General features: G+C 36.3%; 1 protein-coding gene across 1 annotated transcript in view; it reads right to left on the bottom strand.

Annotated features, from left to right (window-relative positions):
• Positions 1 to 19394, bottom strand: part of Sc2 (trans-2,3-enoyl-CoA reductase Sc2) — a 279834-nt gene that overhangs the window by 79856 nt on the left and 180584 nt on the right. The gene's annotated exons all lie outside the window — the stretch shown is intronic.

The raw sequence follows: 19394 nt of genomic DNA, 5'->3' as shown, positions 1-19394 counted from the left end.
CAGTTAAAATAAGTGAGTTAAATAAGTAAAATAAGTAAAGAGAATATACACTGAATATTGAAGAACAAACATTTTTAAGAAATAAATAATAAAATATAAGGATTTTACAATGGAAAGAATGAGGGGGCCATCCCTGGAAGTTGTATAAAGAAGGATATGAGGAGCAGATTTTTTTTTACGTGTAGAGTTGTTAGTGAGCAGAATGCATTGCCTGGGTGCAGGTAGTGTAAATAACTTCAAAGCTCAGTATGATAGACATGTTGCTGGTTGAGTAGGCCTCTCATGATGAGTTTGTTGACTCTATGTAGGTTACCAAATAATGATAATAAAGATTATAAAAACAAAAAATACCACAATGCAATAAAAAAAAAAAACGCAAAATCCCATGGAAAATAAAAAAAGCTTTGACATCCACTCAACATACACTGTCTTAACAAACAGATAAATGATATGCACCAGCTCTACATGTACTAGAACTTGGTCTGTTACATCTCAGAGCGTTAGGTGTCAGCCTTAACAACTGCTTTCCACTGCTGTTACTTCCTAACTAAATTCTGCTTAATTCCTTCTGCACTTGCTTAGGGTAGTACATTTGCAAAATTTGGCATTTCATGCAAGAGACTGAATTTTCATAATTCGCAGTGACTCAAAATTTCCTTCCTATGCTTTGTTGCTTTTGTTCCCTACTTTACCACTCTCCTAATCCCAATAACCACTTTATTGTAATAACTCTAATTATTTCTCTGAAAGGAGGTTGTCTATAGTTTAGTTATCAACCAAAGAGTGAGATTATCTTTATTGTGGACTTCAACATTTCCAATGCAAACTGGTTTACTTTCTCTAAAAAATTAAAATTAAATAAAGTAAAAGTCACAAATCAAGCTGGAGAAGATGGTGAAGTATTTGATGTTATTAATTATCAAAAAAAATTTTTTTTATCTATCCAGTTGGAGGATCTATATCCTCAGGGATATAGTCAGAGACAACAAAAGAAAAGATGGAAAGAGACTGGAACAGTCTACTGGGCCTAAATCCCTGAAAGGAGGATGATGATAAAATTGTTTATCCACCAACCAGAATCTTCCCTACTCTCCCAACACCTTAGCCCATGTTAACCAGCTTGAGCTCCTACTTGTTGGTAACTTTGACCCCAGCTTTTTTAAGTTTTTTTATTTATAATTATTATTGCACCCTCCAAGGAGTCAGCAGACCCATCATGGAGAGTTCATTCAACTGACAACATATTTATTACACTGAATCCTAAAATCGTTAATACTCTTTGTATTAACATAACATTCCATTCAATGACAATTCTTCATTTAAAAAATCTTCACACCCCCTCTTGATCACACTATTACATAACTTCCAGGGATAACCTCTGGTTTTTCAGTCTCACCTTCTATGCTTTTTATAATTTCATCTGGATTAATCTGATAAAATCCTTTCACCAACTTAAATGTCTCTGTCATATTATCTCATTTCCTCCTATCCACCAAACTCTGCAATCCACATTTTTTCAACCTCTCTCCATAGCCAGCATTCCAAAGTCCTAATACTGCCTTATTTACACATCTCTGGACTCTCTCTCTCTCTGTTTTCACATAACACTGAAAACCAGGTGGCCAAATTTGAGCACAATAATCCAAGTGTAGTCTGACCGGTGCTTTATACAGTGGCACAATCACTTCCCTATCTCTACATGTTAGAATACTTACCTTAGAAGGACTATGATGCCAAGTCTTTGCAATACTCGCAATAAGCCCTCTAAACTTCAGTCTACTGCCAACCATCAACCCCCAAAATTCTGAATTTCAGCCACTTACTGCAGTATGCCACCATAAATAAAGTCAACACCCTTATATTTCTGCAATCCAAAATGACAACTCCACTCCTTTGTCCAAGTGAAAAGCCTATTCAAATCTTCCTGAAGCAAATTAACATCAGCAGTGCTACTCATAATTCTCCCCAACTTTGCATCATCAGCAAACAACTGAAGATCCCCAGTCAGTCCACATGATATATTATTAACAAATAAGTTAAACAGTAGGGGGTCCAAGAACAGAACTGTGGGGCACGCCACTAGTTGCCCTCCTTATTTAAGACTGCTCCATCATACACAACTTGCTTGTATCATTCAGAGCCAATCTCCAATCCATCTAACCAATATACTACAAGGGTTGTTTTAAAGTTTGGTAAAAAAATAAGTTAAACGGTTTTTTTTTGGAAAAAATCACTTTTATTTCTCAACAGTCTCCATCAAGATCTACACATTTGGTCCAGCGAGTTTCTAATTTTTTCATCCCATCTAAAAAATAGCATTTGTCAAATTGTACAAAATAGTCAACTGACAGCCTTGATGACATTCTCATTCGAAGAAAATTTTTTCCCACCGAGCCAAATTTTTAAGTTTGAGAACAAGAAGTCACATGGGACCAAAGTTTGGAGAATACGGTGGATGTGGAAGCAATTCAAACCGAAATTCGTGCAATTTTGCCATTGCAACAGTGCATTGTCTTGATGAAAGGGCACTTTTTTGTGCGTCAATCTTGGCAGTTTTTTTATTCATTTCTTCTTTTAAACAGTCCAACAATGATGCATAATAGACTCCTGTTATTGTCTTACCCTTTTCCAAATAGTCTATTATGATAATTCCTTGGGAATCCCAAAAAACAGTGGCCATCACCTTTCCAGATGAACAGTCTTCACTTTTTCTGGTGCTCTTTCACTGGGCATTGTCGACTGTTTTGACTGCTGCTTGGACCTAGGTGTGTAGTGGTGGATCCAAGTTTCATCTACAGTCACGAATCAAAACAAAAAATCCTGTGATTTGTGATTAAACATCTTTGAAATGTCTTTTTTGCATGCGTTTTTGATCGACAGTCAACAATCGCAGCACCCATCACACACACACAAATTTTTCATGCATATTATACACCCATTCAATTGAGATGCCTACATCTCGGCAATCTCGTGCACTTTCACTCGGTGGTCTTCCATAACGATACCATGGATTTTATCAATCATTTCCTTCATAGTGACCTCAGTCAGGTATCCGGAATGTGCTTCATCTTTGATGGACTGACGACCACGTTTAAACTCATTTATCCAAAAATAAATAATGCTGGTGCAAAGTCCCCATGAACTGCATCTAACTCGGCTTTGATCTGTGCAGCTGTCCACTTCTTCAAATAAAAGTCATTTTAAATATTTGCCCAACGAGAACTACGTCTCACACGTGGCTAAAATTTTGCCAGGGGTCATGAAAAAGATGATATGTGCCAACACTGGTATGAATGAACAAATTGTGTCACTGTCTATTGGAAATTTACCAAACTTTTCAAACAACCCTCATATCTATTCCCATCCTCTACAGCTTGTACACCAACTTATCATGTGATAATCTATCAAGCGCTTTTGCAAAGTCCAAGAATATCACCGAGGGCACTCGTTAGTCAAGCGTGGTAGACATGTGAAAGAAGAGCTCCAGATTGAGATAAGTTATTCTTGGAATAATTAAGTATATATGAGTATTTGTTTGAGTAAGAGCTGCTGTAAAAGTTGTGCCAGTATTATTAGTGTTGGGGATTTTCTTTTGCCTAAACTTAATTACGAATTCGTTATTATTAGATCTTAGAGTAGTAACCAGCAGAGGAAACATGGCGATGGCTTTGTCATTCCATGACTTCAATTTAGACTTCTTCAGTCATTTCGTTAAGTGTGAGGTGTGCTATATGTATTCTTTCGATTACATAAAATGATTTGTGGATGTTTAGGGCAGATGGAAGGAGGGTGTGTGTGAAGTGTGACCTGAACGAGGAATTGATGACAGAAAGTGTTAGTAGCGAGAATGTCACTGGAAAAATGAGTGCATATCCAAAAGAGAAGGATGGTGTGAAAGAGAGGCGAAAGAACCGTAACGGATGTTACGGTTCTTTCGCTTAAAAACTATAACGGATGTTAAAAAGGATGAAAGTGGGGTGAGAGTGGTGGAAGGAAACGAAATTGAGAGAACGAATGAAATTGGAAATGACTTGACGCAGGAATTGAAAGTGGAAAAAATCGAAAGAATGAATGATAGCAAAAGTTGGACACATGATGGACCGAAAGTATGGAAACACAGAAAGGATGAATGAGAGTGAAAGTGAGAAGAGGGGGTCGAGAGTAAGAAAATTAGAAAGATCGAATGATAGAGAGAATGTGACACGAGATTCAGAAGTTGAATTGGATTGGATGAGGAAAGAGATGAAATGGATGCGGAATGAAATTAAGAAAATTTGGATAAAAACTATTAAAACAAATCACGATGGCACAAAAGAGATAACGAAAGATGAGCGAGTGGCGTTGTATGGCGACTCCATTATTAAAGGTGTGCTGGATGATAGGATGCATAAGGTATGTTTTCCAGGCGGTAAAATGAGTAGAGTGATTAAAGCATTGGATATGCAGAGGGGAGCGAGCAATGGAGTTGATGGTTTTAATAGGTACGAATGATTTGACAGAGAACAAAGAGCACATCAGAATGGATATCAGGAGGCTGCTTAGAAGGATACAAGAGAATAGTGTGACAGGAAGTGTGGTTAACATGCTGCCTAGGTATGACTGTGGTGAGATGAGACGGAGAGCAAGGATTATGAATGATATGCTGGCTGAAATGTATGAGGAGACGGGAGTACAGTTTATTAATGTGTAGAATGAATTTGATGGATGAAGTGAACTGTATGGGAGCAATGAACTGCATTTGAGTGTTATGGTGTGAGTCGCTTGGAGAGACTGCTGCTGGAAGGTAGAGAAGTGATTAGAGTGAGAGAGAATGAATCAGATCAAGCGGGAAGTGATGTGGAAGAGCAGGAGAGAAAGACAGGTGGTTATGAATGAGAGAATGAGTATGCAAGAGGAGCAGAGAAACGGGGAGGTTCAGGGTGAACACGGGCACACAGCGTGAGAAAGGTGGATGCTCTGAGAGGAGGTGAGAGCATGTGTAGACAGGAAAGGAATGCGATGCCTTGGGATCAAGAGGAAACAGTTGAAATTGAAAGGGGTTTTAAAATGAATAAGCAGAAAGGGAAATGGCCCCAGTCGAGCATGGAGAGATCACATCGAGTGAGTAGTATCAGTGGAACTAGTTGTAGATCCAGAAATGAGATGTTGTGTTTGTATACAAATGCTAGAAGTATAAGAAACAAGGCAGATGAAATGGTTTGCACTAATTGTGTCTATTCAGCCAAAGATTGTCGGAATAAGTGAGACATGGTTGGACGAGGACGACATCCTGACAGGAATAGAGACGGAGGGGGTAAAAAGAGAGGGGGAGTGCTATTGATGATAGAGAAAGAGTTATGTCCATACAGAGTAGAGATGCAAGAGGGATATAGTGCCAGTGGTTTTGAGGCAGTATGGTGTGAGATAGAGGTGAATGGATTCAAATACTTAGTTGGATGTTGTTATAGACCAGGTAATGTGGATGGTGGTGATAATGAAATGTATAATCAAATTAGCCAAGCAAATAAGAAAAGGGTGATCATTATGGGTGATTTTAATTATGGCAATATAGACTGGAATGATGAGATAGCAATTGGAAGTAAAGAAAACGAGTTTCTTGAGTTTTTGAGGGATAACTACCCCAGACAGTATGTATCAGAGGGCATGCGAGGATTCAGGGTCTTGGATTTGGTCATCTCATCAGAGGATGAAATTATAAATGAGGTGTGAAATCATACATACACCAATTGGTTAGAGTGACCATGAGGTGATTAAATGGGTGGTTGCCAGCAGTGTGAGGACCTCTGTGAGAAAAGGGTATATGTGAAACTACAAGGGGGGTGATTACGAAGAGCTCAGGAGACAGCTTGCAGATGTAGCATGGAACAAGGAGTTAGCTGGAAAAGAGATCAATGCAGCTTGGGGGATTTTCAAAAACTATCTAGTAGATGCAATGTCTAAATCAGCGCTTCCCAAACTGTGGGCCGTGGCCCCCTTGGGGGCCGTAGGTTTTGTTGAGGGGGGCCGTGAAATAATGAAAACAAATTGAAAATGATGGATATTATTTCTGGGAAAACTCCCATTTTGAAAATGTTTTAAGACTAAGTAGATTTTTTTATCTTAAAAGAAACATTTAATTTTTATTGTTTCTTTTTTGTTCTTTTTTAATAGGACACACATTGCGCAGGTTCACAAATTTGCTTCCTGCGTATTTCGGCACTTAATGAATATTAGTAAATATCTGCTTATTCATATGAGTTTCATTTCAAAGCAGAAATCTAAGAAGTGCAGTTTTAAATATATCACCTGATATTGGTGTAGCAGTATTGAAACACATCCATTACATTAAATTATTAAACTTCTTTTATGGTTTTAATTCTTTCTTTATTACTAATCGTTTTACGTTTCATGTGCTTGTACTGCAAATGTACAATAACAATATATCTATCTATATAAAAATATGAGATAATGTGCCATGTGTATGTAAGATGCTAAAAATGTAATATTTGCATTTGATTTTTGCAATATTCACTGTGTATGTTTTGTATTGAATATAAATACAATAAATATTATCAACATCATCATCAAATTCCTGCTATGTACCCTCAAGGGGTGTATAGGATATGACAGTACTACATGAAAAAATTACATCATTACTAACTTCCTATCTACAATTTTCCTCCAAATCAGTCTGTTACTTGTCAAGACTCTAACATAATCAGATCTTATATTTCTATCGACTAAGGCACTTTGTACCATATCAATCCGCCTATATCTTGGTCTTCTTCTGGGTCGTTTCGCTGCCAACCTGGCAGAGAACACTTGTTTTGCTAATCTTTCCTCTCCCATTCAGTTTAAGTGACCATACCACCTGAGATTAGCTCTGCTAACACATTCCTGGATGCTGACAATGTCAAATTCTTTCCTAATATCCTCATTTTTAATATGATATTGCCATTGATGCCAACTGTTCACGCGGCTAATCTTTCTCAGTACTCTCATATCTGCGGTCTCTAGTCTTTGGTCAAGTGTTTTACTTCTGACCCAGCTATCAGATCCATAAGTTAAAACTGGTTTGAACACTGTCTTGTATACAGCTAATTTAGTGTTCCGACTAATTTCTCTCTTATTCCATATGAATTTATTCAATTGACTTCCCACCATACCAGCTTTGCTGATTCTGTTGTCTATTTCTAAATTTAATTTACCATCTTCAGTAAAAATTGTGCCTAAGTAGCTGAAATGTTTTACTCGTTCCACAGGTTCTCCATTCACAACACAGTTGACATTTTCAATGATTCTGCCTATTTTCATTGTCTTTGTCTTTTTATTGCTGACCTTCATACCATATCTATTACAACAGCTATTCAATTTAGTCAGAGAATCTTGCAGACTTGTAGAGGATTTATTTAGAAGTATAACATCATCCGCATAAAGCAAAGGGCTGACATTAACATCTCCAATTTTGATATCAGGTTTAATACCACTTTCCTTCATAATGTGATCCATATAAATAATGAATAATAGAGGGGATAATGTACATCCTTGTCTCACACCAGATTTAACATTAAACCATCTTCCTGTACTTCCTTCAATTCTAACTGCTGACTTACAACTCAAATAAAGACTAAGTATTGCTTGATATAATGCTCCATTGACACCATATAACTGCAGCGTATTGAATAGCTTCTCTCTTGGCACCTTGTCATATGCCTTTTCCAAATCGACAAAACTTAAATACAGATCTTTGTTATATTCCCATGCTTTCTTGACTATTTGTCGTAAAGTGAAGATCTGATCCTGACAGCCTCTATTTGGCCTGAATCCAGCTTGTTCTTCACCAAGCTTTGCTTCCACATTTCTTCTCAACCGTTTCTCAAGTATACTGGCATAGATCTTGCCAGGAACACTCAGTAGGGAAATACCTCTGTAATTCTCACATTCAGTTTTATTTCCCTTTTTATATATGGGTACTATGAGAGCTCTACTCCAATCATCGGGAATTCGTCCCTCTGTCCAGGCTTTCTGAACTATGCAGTGCAGCCACTGTAAGACTTTTATACCACCATACTTCAGCATTTCTGGTCGAATATCATATACTCCTGCTGCCTTTCCACATTTCAAGCCTTTGATGGCTTTTTCTACTTCAAGTATGGATATGTATTCCTGACTGCATGCCTGGTCAGTGTTTTTTATCACTGTGCTGTCATCACTGCTTGTTTCATTTAGCAGTTTTTGAAAGTAATTACTCCATACTTCAAGGATATTTCTTTCTCCTGTTTTCATGTCACCTTTATCATCTCTAACTCCTTTTACAGCACTCTTTCCTCCATTCTTAAGCTTCTTCAACAACCTCCAGAATATTTTGCCACCTTCTTGATGTTTATTTTCTATATTCATGCCAAAGTCCTCCCATGACTTTTGTTTAGCTAGTTTTACACACTGTTTTGCTTTCTTACATTTGTCTCTGTATTCTCTAAGAGTAAAAGCTGACTTATTTGCCAGGAACTTTTGATATGCTTTCTTCTTTTCCTTCACTGCCTCTTTAACTTCCTGTGTCCAACAGGGAGTTCTGATTTTTTTATCCTTGCACACAACCTCACCACATGCCTCTCTGGCAGAATCAATCAATGTTCTCTTCAGAGTTTGCCACTGAATCTGCAAGGTTTGATTCCTGTTCTCAAACTCTTTCATTTTCTTTTCAATAATCTTTCTGTATATTAGTCTACAGTTCACATCTGAGAGCTGCTCAACTTTTATTCGCTTTAAAACTTCTTACATGTTATTCTTTTCAATATGAGATTGAATTTTATCCTGCTCAAGACTAAATAGTGATCACTTCCAATTTCAAATCCTCTGTACACTCTGGTGTCCTGCACCAGGGAGAAGACATCACTATCAACAATAACATAGTCAATGAGACTTTTCTTATTCCTAGCCTCTTCTCTCCATGTGAATTTGTGCACATTTTTATGTTGGAACATGGTGTTAGTAATAACCAGTCCATGTCCTGAGCAGAAATCCAACAGATATTTGCCATTATTATTAGCTTTGCTCTTTTCTCCAAATTTTCCCAAAATATTTTTGTATGTCTCGCAATCATTTCCTACTCTGCTATTTAGATCCCCAACAAGGACCAACTTTTCCTTTTTCATTGTGTCAGTTGCTTTTTCTAGAGCGTCAAAAATTCCTCCACTTCTACCTTAGTAGAACCTTCTGTGGGACCATAGGCACAAAAAAGTTTCATTGTCCAGTTCCACATTCTCATATTTGCCCACATTACTCTACTTGAGACTGACTGCCATTCAAGAAGATTAGCTTCGTATTTTGTGTTGAATACTATGGCTACTCCTTCTTTTCCTTGATTGTAATTGCCTGAATATAACATTTTGTATTTATTGCTTAGAAAGATCTCACCAGTTTTGGTCTTTTTTGTTTCAGTCACCCCTATTATGTCGATCTCTTACTTATCTAATTCCTCAGCTAGCTCCATTTCTTTGCCATTCAGGCTTCTTACGTTGATAGTACAGATCTTTAACTCTGGTGATGTTGAGTTGGGGTTTGTTTTCAGATTTGTTCCAGTGGCTGACTTTTCGCTGATCACCCTGGTTCCCTGGCGAAAACAACGGGGGCCTTGTTTAACCGGGCGACGCCCCAGCCGGCATGAAATTTTGTCATGTTGTACCATCATTTTTTATTTTGGTTTAACCAATAAGAATACAATTTGGTCGGCTAAATCCCAAATTGCCAGCCCATCCTCGTTCGTTCAGTATCAAAGTAGATACCCAACAGGGTGCACCACGAGAAGGTGAGGATTGGACATTAGGTCAGAAGCCCTGGTCGGTTCTCCGCATTCCTTTAAAGGCTATGTGGAGGTCTCCTCTCAGTTATATAGCTTTGACCCTTAAGCACTCCATTATATTATATTAATATATATCTATATTACGATTTTTTTTCGAGGGGGGCCGTGAAATATTTTAGTTTCTCCAAAGGGGGCCCTGACATCCAGAAGTTTGGGAAGCACTGGTCTAAATGTATTCCAAGGGTGAGAAGGTTAAATAAAGTAGGTGGATGAATAAAGAGATTAAGCATACAATACAGAGAAAAAGGGCATTGTGGAGGCAGCATAAGAGAAGTGGAAATAACCAATTCCATGAGGTCTACAAAGACCAGGAAAGGGGGGTGAATTGGTTGGTGAGGGTAGCTAAAGAGAGGTATGAACAGCTGATTATGGAAGGATGACATTGATAGGAGAAAATGGTATAAAGACAGCTGTTGCAGAATGTGTGGTGGAGATACTTAATGAGCAGTTCATAAAGGTCTTTCAATCTTGTGAATGTGACTTCATGGAGAGATTGAGAGCAGTTGATGATGGGGAGGAGAGACTGACTGTAAGTGAGCAAGAGGTGTATGGGGAATTGAGTAAACTAGATGTTTATAAGGCTGTGGGAATTGATAATATATCACCACATATTCTGAAGGAATGTGCCAGGGAGTTGACACCTGCCTTGACATGTCAACTCCCTGTCAACTCTTACTCAGTCAAGTAAGGAACTTGACTGAGTGCAATACGAGTCTTGCACTCAGTCAAGTTCCTAAGGAGTGGAAGGAGGGCAAGATTGTGCCACTTCATAAAGGAGGTGATCGAACTCAAGCATCAAACTATAGACCTATCTGTGTGTCAGGTGTTGTGGTTAAGTTGTTGGAGAATCTTGTGAAAACTAGGATCCAGAGTTGAGTTGACAACAATGGTATTATCTCTGATGGACAGATGGATTTGCTAAAGGGAGGTCATGATTTAGTAATCTACTTACTTATCGCAATAAAGTGACTGCTTCCTTGGACAGAGGAGAAGGATACACAGTAATATACTTAGATTTCGCAAAGGCTTTTGATAGAGTACCTCATGATAAATTGATAGTCAAACTAGAGCAGATGGGCTTGGATATTAGATTGGAGACTGGCTATCTGATAGGTATCAACAAGCTGTGTATGGGGGGGGGATATCTAGGAAAAGGAATGTCACTAGTGGAATGCTTCAGGGATCTGTTTTAGGGTCATTACTGTTTAACTTGTATATTAATGATATTGGTAAAGATTTGGATGGGGATATTCAGTTGTTTGAAGATGATGCAAAGTTGGGATGAACCATGAAGAGTAGTGAAGATGTTGTGGCCTTACAAGAAGACTTGAATAAATTGAGTGATTGGGCACGAAAATGGGGATGCGAGTTCAATGTTGCAAAATGTAAGGTTTTAAAATTTGGAAAACAAAGATGGGATGCAGAATTTATGTTTGGTGAGAATATATTGTTGGAGGTAGAAGAAATAAGAGATCTGGGGGGTGATAGTGGATAAGGATCTAAAATTTAGGGGACACATAGCCAAAATTGTGAAGACAACACAAAGGCTTCTGGGAATCATGCGAAGGACACTGAATTGTAGAAGTAGGGAGATTCTTGTTCCATGGTATAAGGCTTTGATTAGGCCACACGTCATATTTTAAGTACAGTATTCCACAATGAAATCAAATTAGTCACTGCTGGATTCTTTAAGAGATGAAAAACTGTTATGGTCTTTTCTGCTACCTGCATTTTCCTTACACTTTTCAGTAGCCTCAAGTAAACTCTCCAGTCATCTTCTCATGGATGAGGTGTGAATTTTAACATTCTGCAGTCTTCATATCTACATGACTTATCTTGTTATCAGCATCAACTGCACATATCTTCTCCTGAAGTTGTGTTAGTCAGCCCCCACTTATCAGAGAAGTGGCTTCAAAAAGTTCCATGTTTGGTCTCTCTAGAGGAGAGTTTCTGGACTATGTAAACAAAAAGTAAAAATAGAAAAAAAAAAAAAAAAATATATATATATATATATATATATATAAATCAATATAAAAAAAAATTCTTAGCCCACCTATGGTACAAATGTAGTATAAGATTTAGTCCCAAAGGGGTGGAAAGAGGGGGAAATAGTTCCACTGCATAAAGGAGAATCTAAGACTACTGTTGCAAATTACCGACCGATCAGCATATCAGGAGTCGTTGTCAAGGTCTTGGAGAAAGTAGTCAAGGGAAAAATACAGGAATGGATTGCTGAAAACGAGATACTGTACAGGGGACAGCATGGCTTTGTGAAGGGTAGATCATGCTTCAGTAACTTGCTCAAGTTTTATAACAAGGTGACGGCTGAACTGGATAAGGGTAATGGGTTTACAGTGATGCTGCTGGACCTGGCTAAGGCATTTGACAGGATACCACATGGAATTCTAATCTGTAAACTATAACATATGGGAATGGATATAGGGTTGGTGAGATGGATAAGTGGGTGGTTGATGGAGAGATATCAGAGAGTAGTTTATTCAGGAGTAGAGCCCAAAAGACGGCCCTGTGACTAGTGGTGTGCCGCAGGGTTCTGTTCTTGGACCACTGCTGTTTAATTTGTTCATTAACAATATAGGGAGGGATCTGAGAGGAACGGTTCATTTGTTTGCTGATGATGCAAAGTTGGGTAGGGCAATAGTGAATGCAAAAGATGTCAAAATTTTGCAGGATGATTTGGATAGATTGGAGGTCTGGGATAAGGAGAATGAGTGTCGATTTAATGTAGTAAAATGTAAGGTTATGTGTTTTGGGGTGAAAAGATTAGCAGCACTATATCACATTGGTGGAACTGTACTCCAGGAGATTGATGAGGCTAGGGACTTGGGAGTGTTGGTGGATAGGGAGTTGAAGTTTAGGGGGCACATTGCAAAAGTGGCTAAATCAGCTCGTCAAATCACTTGGATGCTGAAGAATACTTTGACGAGCAGAGACAAGCAAGTTATTGTTCCTCTGCATCGAGCCTTGATAAGACCCCATCTCGACTACTGTGCCCAGATTTGGTCACCTAGGTTTCTTCTTGATGGGGAGGAGGTTGAGAGGATCCAGAGACAAGTGACCAAGATGATAGCAGGTCTATGGAATGAACCTTATGAGAACAGGTTGAAGATTTGTGGTTTGCAAAAATTGGTTGATATGTGGAACAGGGGAGATATGATTGAGACATTCAAATTACTGAAGGGGTTTCTATAGGATTAATTCAGAGGATATTTTTGAGAACAGGACTGGTGGTGGCGGGAGGACTAGGGGACATCCATGGGAGCTGGGCAAGAGTGTGGTTAGTAAGGGTGTTAGAGCTAGGTTTTTTACTTTTAGAGTGGTGAATATGAGTGGAATAAGCTGCCAGAGTCTGTTGTGGGTGCTATAACAGTGAATGAGTTCAAGGAAAAGTATGATAGATACTGTGTGAATGTCGAATAGTTGTTCTTGACATGATGTTAGGGCCTCCCTCGATGAGTCTGTCGACTCCTTGGAGTTGCCCATAATAATAATAATAATAATAATAATAATAATAAAAGGTTTACAAATAAACCTTTCGTGGGTGGGAGCCACATAAAAAATAAAGGTGATCAACAGCATCTTCTTAAACAAGAAGAAAGGCTTATTGTTGCCAGTTAATGTCATTTTATTTGACTGTATTAATTCACAACACAGAATAATAAGGAAATAATTAATATTTATTTAACTTATTTGCTGGTATTACACCTAGAATCTGCAGAGCACAGAAACTATTTGCCATAGTACACAATCAGTAACAATTTGGTTAACAGTTGGATCAGTTTAAAAAAATTGTAATGAACAACACAAGGAACTAAAGTCCTAATTGGTGGCATATATTGTTGGATAGAGAGTTAGAGAGAGAGAGAGAAGTATTAGATCTTCAATAACTGTCTCTCAGATTTTTGGTAAACTGATGCAGCTGTTGGATGTTTTTCCACTTGGTTATACTATATATTAAAGATGCCAAGAAATTGTATTCTTAGCTTAATCCTTTATCCAAGTGTAAGCAAACAAAGTTTGCACCTGAAGTAACTTCAGGAGCAAACTCATATATAGAGGCTAATGAATTCACATCACCTGCCTCAGTATCCTATAATGCAAAGCACATATCCTTATGGCCATGTATAATGGAAAATTCAAAAATTCACAAATCGAGTTGCGATAGGCCAAGCAGTTTTTAATAGGGAAAAATTAATAGAAAATTAATTTAACTTAATTAATGAATTAATTAAACAAATATAAAAGTACATTTAAATTAGTTATCACTGGACTAATGAAATCTTGTGGCATATTGTAGTTTCAGTTTCCTCAGGTCAACATCATTAAATTAATCTGTGCTAATTTTTATTGACATATTCCATTTTGATCACCAATTCAGTGTAAAATTGATTATTGTATTATCAAACTGATTATAATGATGTTGGTTTGGGAGAAAAAAAAAAAAAAAAAAACATTAATTAGAAAAATATTTATGCATTGTAACTCACTATAGAAGTCAGCTGAGAAGGGGAAGCAGCAGAAGGATGTCAACTTTTCGGCAAAAAACTTACCGTATTTGCTCGAATATAACTCGCACCCCTGATTTTACTTTACGAGAGAAAAAAAAGCATTAAAAACTTTTGCATATACCTAGCACACGAAAAATGTTTAAACATGTTCATGTCAAGGTGATAGTAACTTACTCCATACAGTTAACAACACGCCCTCCCCAACAGCCATTATACTGCAGATGCAAGAAAAGCAAGTAGTTTTATTGTATCCCTGAATAAGGTACAGAGGCGTTTGCAGTCTGTGTAATATATTTCTCGACAAATCGTGCAATTAGAGACAGCTGGAATAAAAAACGGCACTAACTAATGAATCACATATCCCCTCTCACAGAAACTATGCTGTATAGACTCAAGCAAAAACATATGTTGCACTGAAAACACAGTATCTAACTAAAAATTATTGTCCAATTTTTCAATTACATGAAATAAGTGTTTATTTTATTGCATTTGAAATTCTCAATAATTATGACAGATTAAAAAGGCTAACTTCAAATAAAATTCTACCACAAATTGAAACATGTCATATAATGAGTGTGTGAGTTTGCCTGCCAGCTCAAACGCAAACAAGCAGCAATAAAATTCAACCAAGGGTTGAAACTTTGTGTGAGTTGAGCCCGCCGAGTAATAAGAAGTTCAGTCTGAACGATAAACGACACCCCTTCATGAATGTGTTAAAACTAAGAAATATATAGTGAATGTTATGACAGTTTCAGATGTTATAGAACTTGGTTGAAGAGAATTAGCATTTCAACTCAACAATTGTAGATTGCTTTTATCTTTGGGTCATGCGATCTTTTGTTAATACTGCACCAATGATATGCACGTCTTCATAGCTGCTCTCACATGTAAAACAAAATTTAACCAGTAGGTATTGTAACAATTAAAAAAAAAAGGTTGAATAATTTATAAGTATATAAAAGGATATCATCTGTAAATCGTTGGTATGCCAGCAAAATTCTCGGACATGCCACCTTTGCTACACGTGCCATAGGTTCGCCATCTAAACATTATGGAAAGGGCTGCTAACCTGACCTTTATTGAGTTCTCATCAGTGGGAGCCAGACCCACTGATGAGAACTCAATACAAAGGCTAAAGTAATGCAGAAGTCATATTTCCATATACAAGTAGTCAAAAGGTGTCACAACTTATTACTAAAATACTCTGGATCAGAGGTAGATGTTGGAAGTTTTTATGGGATGCTAAGGCAAGTGATGTGAAGTCATTAGCCTCTATATATGAGTTGCCCAGTCATGAAGTTACTTCACGCGTACACTGGATAAAGGATTAAACCAAGAATATAATTTCTTGGCATCTTTAATTTATGACTAATCAATTCTTGAGGTTTCTTCTTGTTGCCTTTCAAATAACAAAATATTTAATGTAGGATCTCATACAATGCAATGATGCTACAAATGCCTTCTTCTCTAACAGCTCTTTTCTTCGATCTTCATAGCATCTAAGATGCTAAAAGCCAATATATACTGATTTTTTAACATTTCATTTTTGCAATGCAGTCACACTTTGTAAAAAGTCACTGGGTGTTAAATTTTCCTTGCAACTGCAGTGTAGCATTTTTAGCTGGCTCTAAAGCTAATTTTATTTAACTTTTCTCAAGAATTGTGAAGTTGTATCTCATTCCCAATAATTTCAATGAACTCACTGATAATTGTTTGAAGTTTTAACAAAAGGGATATTATGTTACATGTTGAGCACCACCAAGTAACTACATCTAGAATAGGTATATGATGGGTTTTTTTTTTGTTGTTGTTTTCAGAAGAGTCAGTATAGTAGGAGTACATAACTTGTCAGTTAATTTTCATGCTTCAGATATAGTCATTGCATACATTTCTTTTTCTTCTTTAGCCTCTTTCCATCCACTACTGGATATTGGCCTTCTCCTTAACTTTCCAGTTCTGTCTTTTGCCAAAGTCCACCATTTCATGTCCTTAATACAGTTTTCTATTAGATTAAAGATTAACTAAAATTAAACTGATGACAAATTTAGATCAAACTGAACTAAAATTAACAGATAACTGTAATGAAACTGTGAAGACTATATTTACCTTGGACAATTATTTAGTTTTAAGGAAAAACAAGAGAAAGACATAAGCAGAAGAATCCCATAGGAAAACAAAGCATTTTGGCTGTATATAGATTATCTGTCAGGAGATTTACCTATACCTAAAAAGAAAGCTCTTTAATATATGCATTATTCCAGTGTTTACTTATGGAAGTGAGACATGGTCAACAACGAAAAAAAATAGGAAGACAGATTATGTGTGGCCCAAAGAGCCTTAGAAAGAAGAATGCATCATATAACAAAAAGAGATATAATAAGAAATACTATAATTAGAGAGATGACTGGAGTAAATGTTATGAAGTGTTTGTAAAGCATGTAAACAGCTGGCTATATTAGTAGAGTGCTAGACGAAAGGTGGATAAAATTAAGCACCGAGTGGATTTGCACACAATACCACTATTTAAAATGTTTAAAATCTTTTACTACAAGTTGCAAAGTGTGCACAACACATTTAACTGAAGAAATATTTTACAATTTAATTTCACCAAATTAATCACATCACATCACTTAATTCATTAATACTGCTTGTTGCTTTGTTCACTTGACAAATATATCTCTGACAGCTTTCACCACACACACACACACATATATATATATATTTTTTTTTTGCGTTATTAGTCATAATTGAATACTCTGGGTTAACACTTAAATCAAACTTACTTAACACTCACATTACCATTTCCTAGACGAAAGGTGGACAAAATTAAGCACTGAGTGGATTTGCACACAATACCACTATTTAAAATGTTTAAAATCTTTTACTACAAGTTGCAAAGTGTGCACAACACATTTAACTGAAGAAATATTTTGTTGTTATCTGCTGTATAAGCACTAATGATGTTATCTGCTGTATAAGCACTAGAAAATTCTGCAACAGCTAGTGTCCTTACTTGTAGAGAATGGCACTAATAAACTGAACATTAATGCCAAGTCAAATCTGTCAAAATATGTGATGTCTATTTGCAACAAAAATAATCTGCTTTGGAGCTCCTCTGCTAATACATAATATCTGAAGCATTTTCATCGACTTAGTAAGTTTGAAATTTTCTTGCAGTCCTCTGAAATGTTGAGTATTTTTTTTAATGGATTGTGTGATTTTGCAAAGTCCACCATCTTCTAATGCAGAAAATACTCTACTTTTCATAGTAACCATTTCAATCAAAACATTATTAAATGTCTAAAGTTTATTTTTCACTTGGTTAGACTATAATAAATTTAGTTTAATCCTTTATTCAAGTGTGAGCAAACAAAGTTTGCACCTGAAAATATCTTCAGGACTGGGCCCAGTGTTGTACTACCTTACCCCAGTCCTGAAGATATTTTCAGGCACAAACTTTGTTTGCTCATACTTGGATAAAGGATTAAACTAAATTTATTATTATTAATAAATGTCACTGAATCCATTTTAATGCTGATTGTTGAATAAATGAAATCTTCTAAAGTTTTCACGCATTTGGAACCATGATTTTCTTCTGCTTTATCACCTTACGAGAATAATGTATTTTTAATGAAGTCTCATTTTTTCTCATTAGCAAAATGAATTTTTTTTTCTTTTTTTTTTTGAGTGGTGCCTTTTGAGATGCTTTCTGAGACTTTTAGCAGCAGAAGGGTGCTTAAAAAACTGTATTACAGTCACTTACTTTGCAAGCTGCTTCTGCTTCCTTACCAGAACATTAAGAGAAAAATTTTAATACACTTGATTCATTTTGTAATGGCCCATTTCTGAATGCCTTTTCATCACCCTACTTTAACCTACCTACTGGCTGAAGTGGGGGAAATCTGGAAATCACCTTAGGATTTTTCAAGGATCAAAACATCAGTCCTTTCTGCCTTTTATCATCCAATTACCCCAACTCCACTGTTATTCCTTAATGGCAATTGCCATTAACAAATTAACTGCATCATAGAAATCTTTATGTCCATTTGACTTAAAGTATACTGTTTTACTTGGAATATCCTTTACTCTCCCTCAATATTTTAAGCTTCTACTGTACAATTTAATTATTATGTTTGTGAGTAAAAAAAATTTTACATGTGAAAATAAATTATTTTGAAATGGCGCAAGAGATCAGCAGCAGCAATGAATTTATGTACTATTGGTAAATTTGCTGTCTTTCATTTTCAATGTAATGGAACAAGATAATTAATTTATGTTCTTTCATTTTACTGACAATATTGCAGAAATAATTTCTGCACTATTTTCCAGTGCATGCATTGAAAATAATTATGTTAACTATTTATTAATAGTAATATATTCAAATAATTTATTAATTAAATACATTTCAGTGTTTTTTTTTCTTTCCTTGCAAAATATCATTACATGGATCACATGCTTCAGTTTTTGATATGAGGTTTTCACTTTTTATTAACAACAACAAATGAGGTTAAGTTGCATACCTCACTTCCTGATTGTGAAACTTGTTTCAATATCACCAATTTACATCTAAATAATATCTAAGTACAATCTCAGCTGTTTTCACCTTGAGCTTAAAATTGCAACGTATGTTCCAATTCTTAATTGATGTATATGAGATGTGGTGAAAATATATGAGATGTATGCTATATAGCTTTATTCAAAATTTATGTGCATTTTGAAGATGTCTAATTCCCCCCCCCCTCCATTCCAGCATCTGAATTATAAATTACCACTCTGTCTAATTTTCTACTGGTCAGAAAGTTTTTAAAAAATGTGCAAAAGAAAATCAACTAAAATTAGAAAATTCTTTTTGTTCAACACAATGTGTGTGCACAATGATAACATTATTCTCTTTTCTACCATTTAAATATAGCTAAGTCAAATCCACTTAATTCCAGTGGCATCCATTTCAGAAAGAATAATCAGTTCTCTGAACTGACGGAAAAAAAAAGGAACATCACATTACACTCTCTGATGGCTCAAAATAG

Source organism: Typopeltis vanoorti, chromosome 12, assembly GCF_054136105.1.
Source record: "Typopeltis vanoorti isolate ZY-2024b chromosome 12, IOZ_Tvanoo_1.0, whole genome shotgun sequence".
NCBI classification, from domain to species: domain Eukaryota; kingdom Metazoa; phylum Arthropoda; class Arachnida; order Uropygi; family Thelyphonidae; genus Typopeltis; species Typopeltis vanoorti.
Note: the sequence above shows the minus strand (reverse complement) of the source record. Positions and strands in the feature narration are given on the sequence as shown.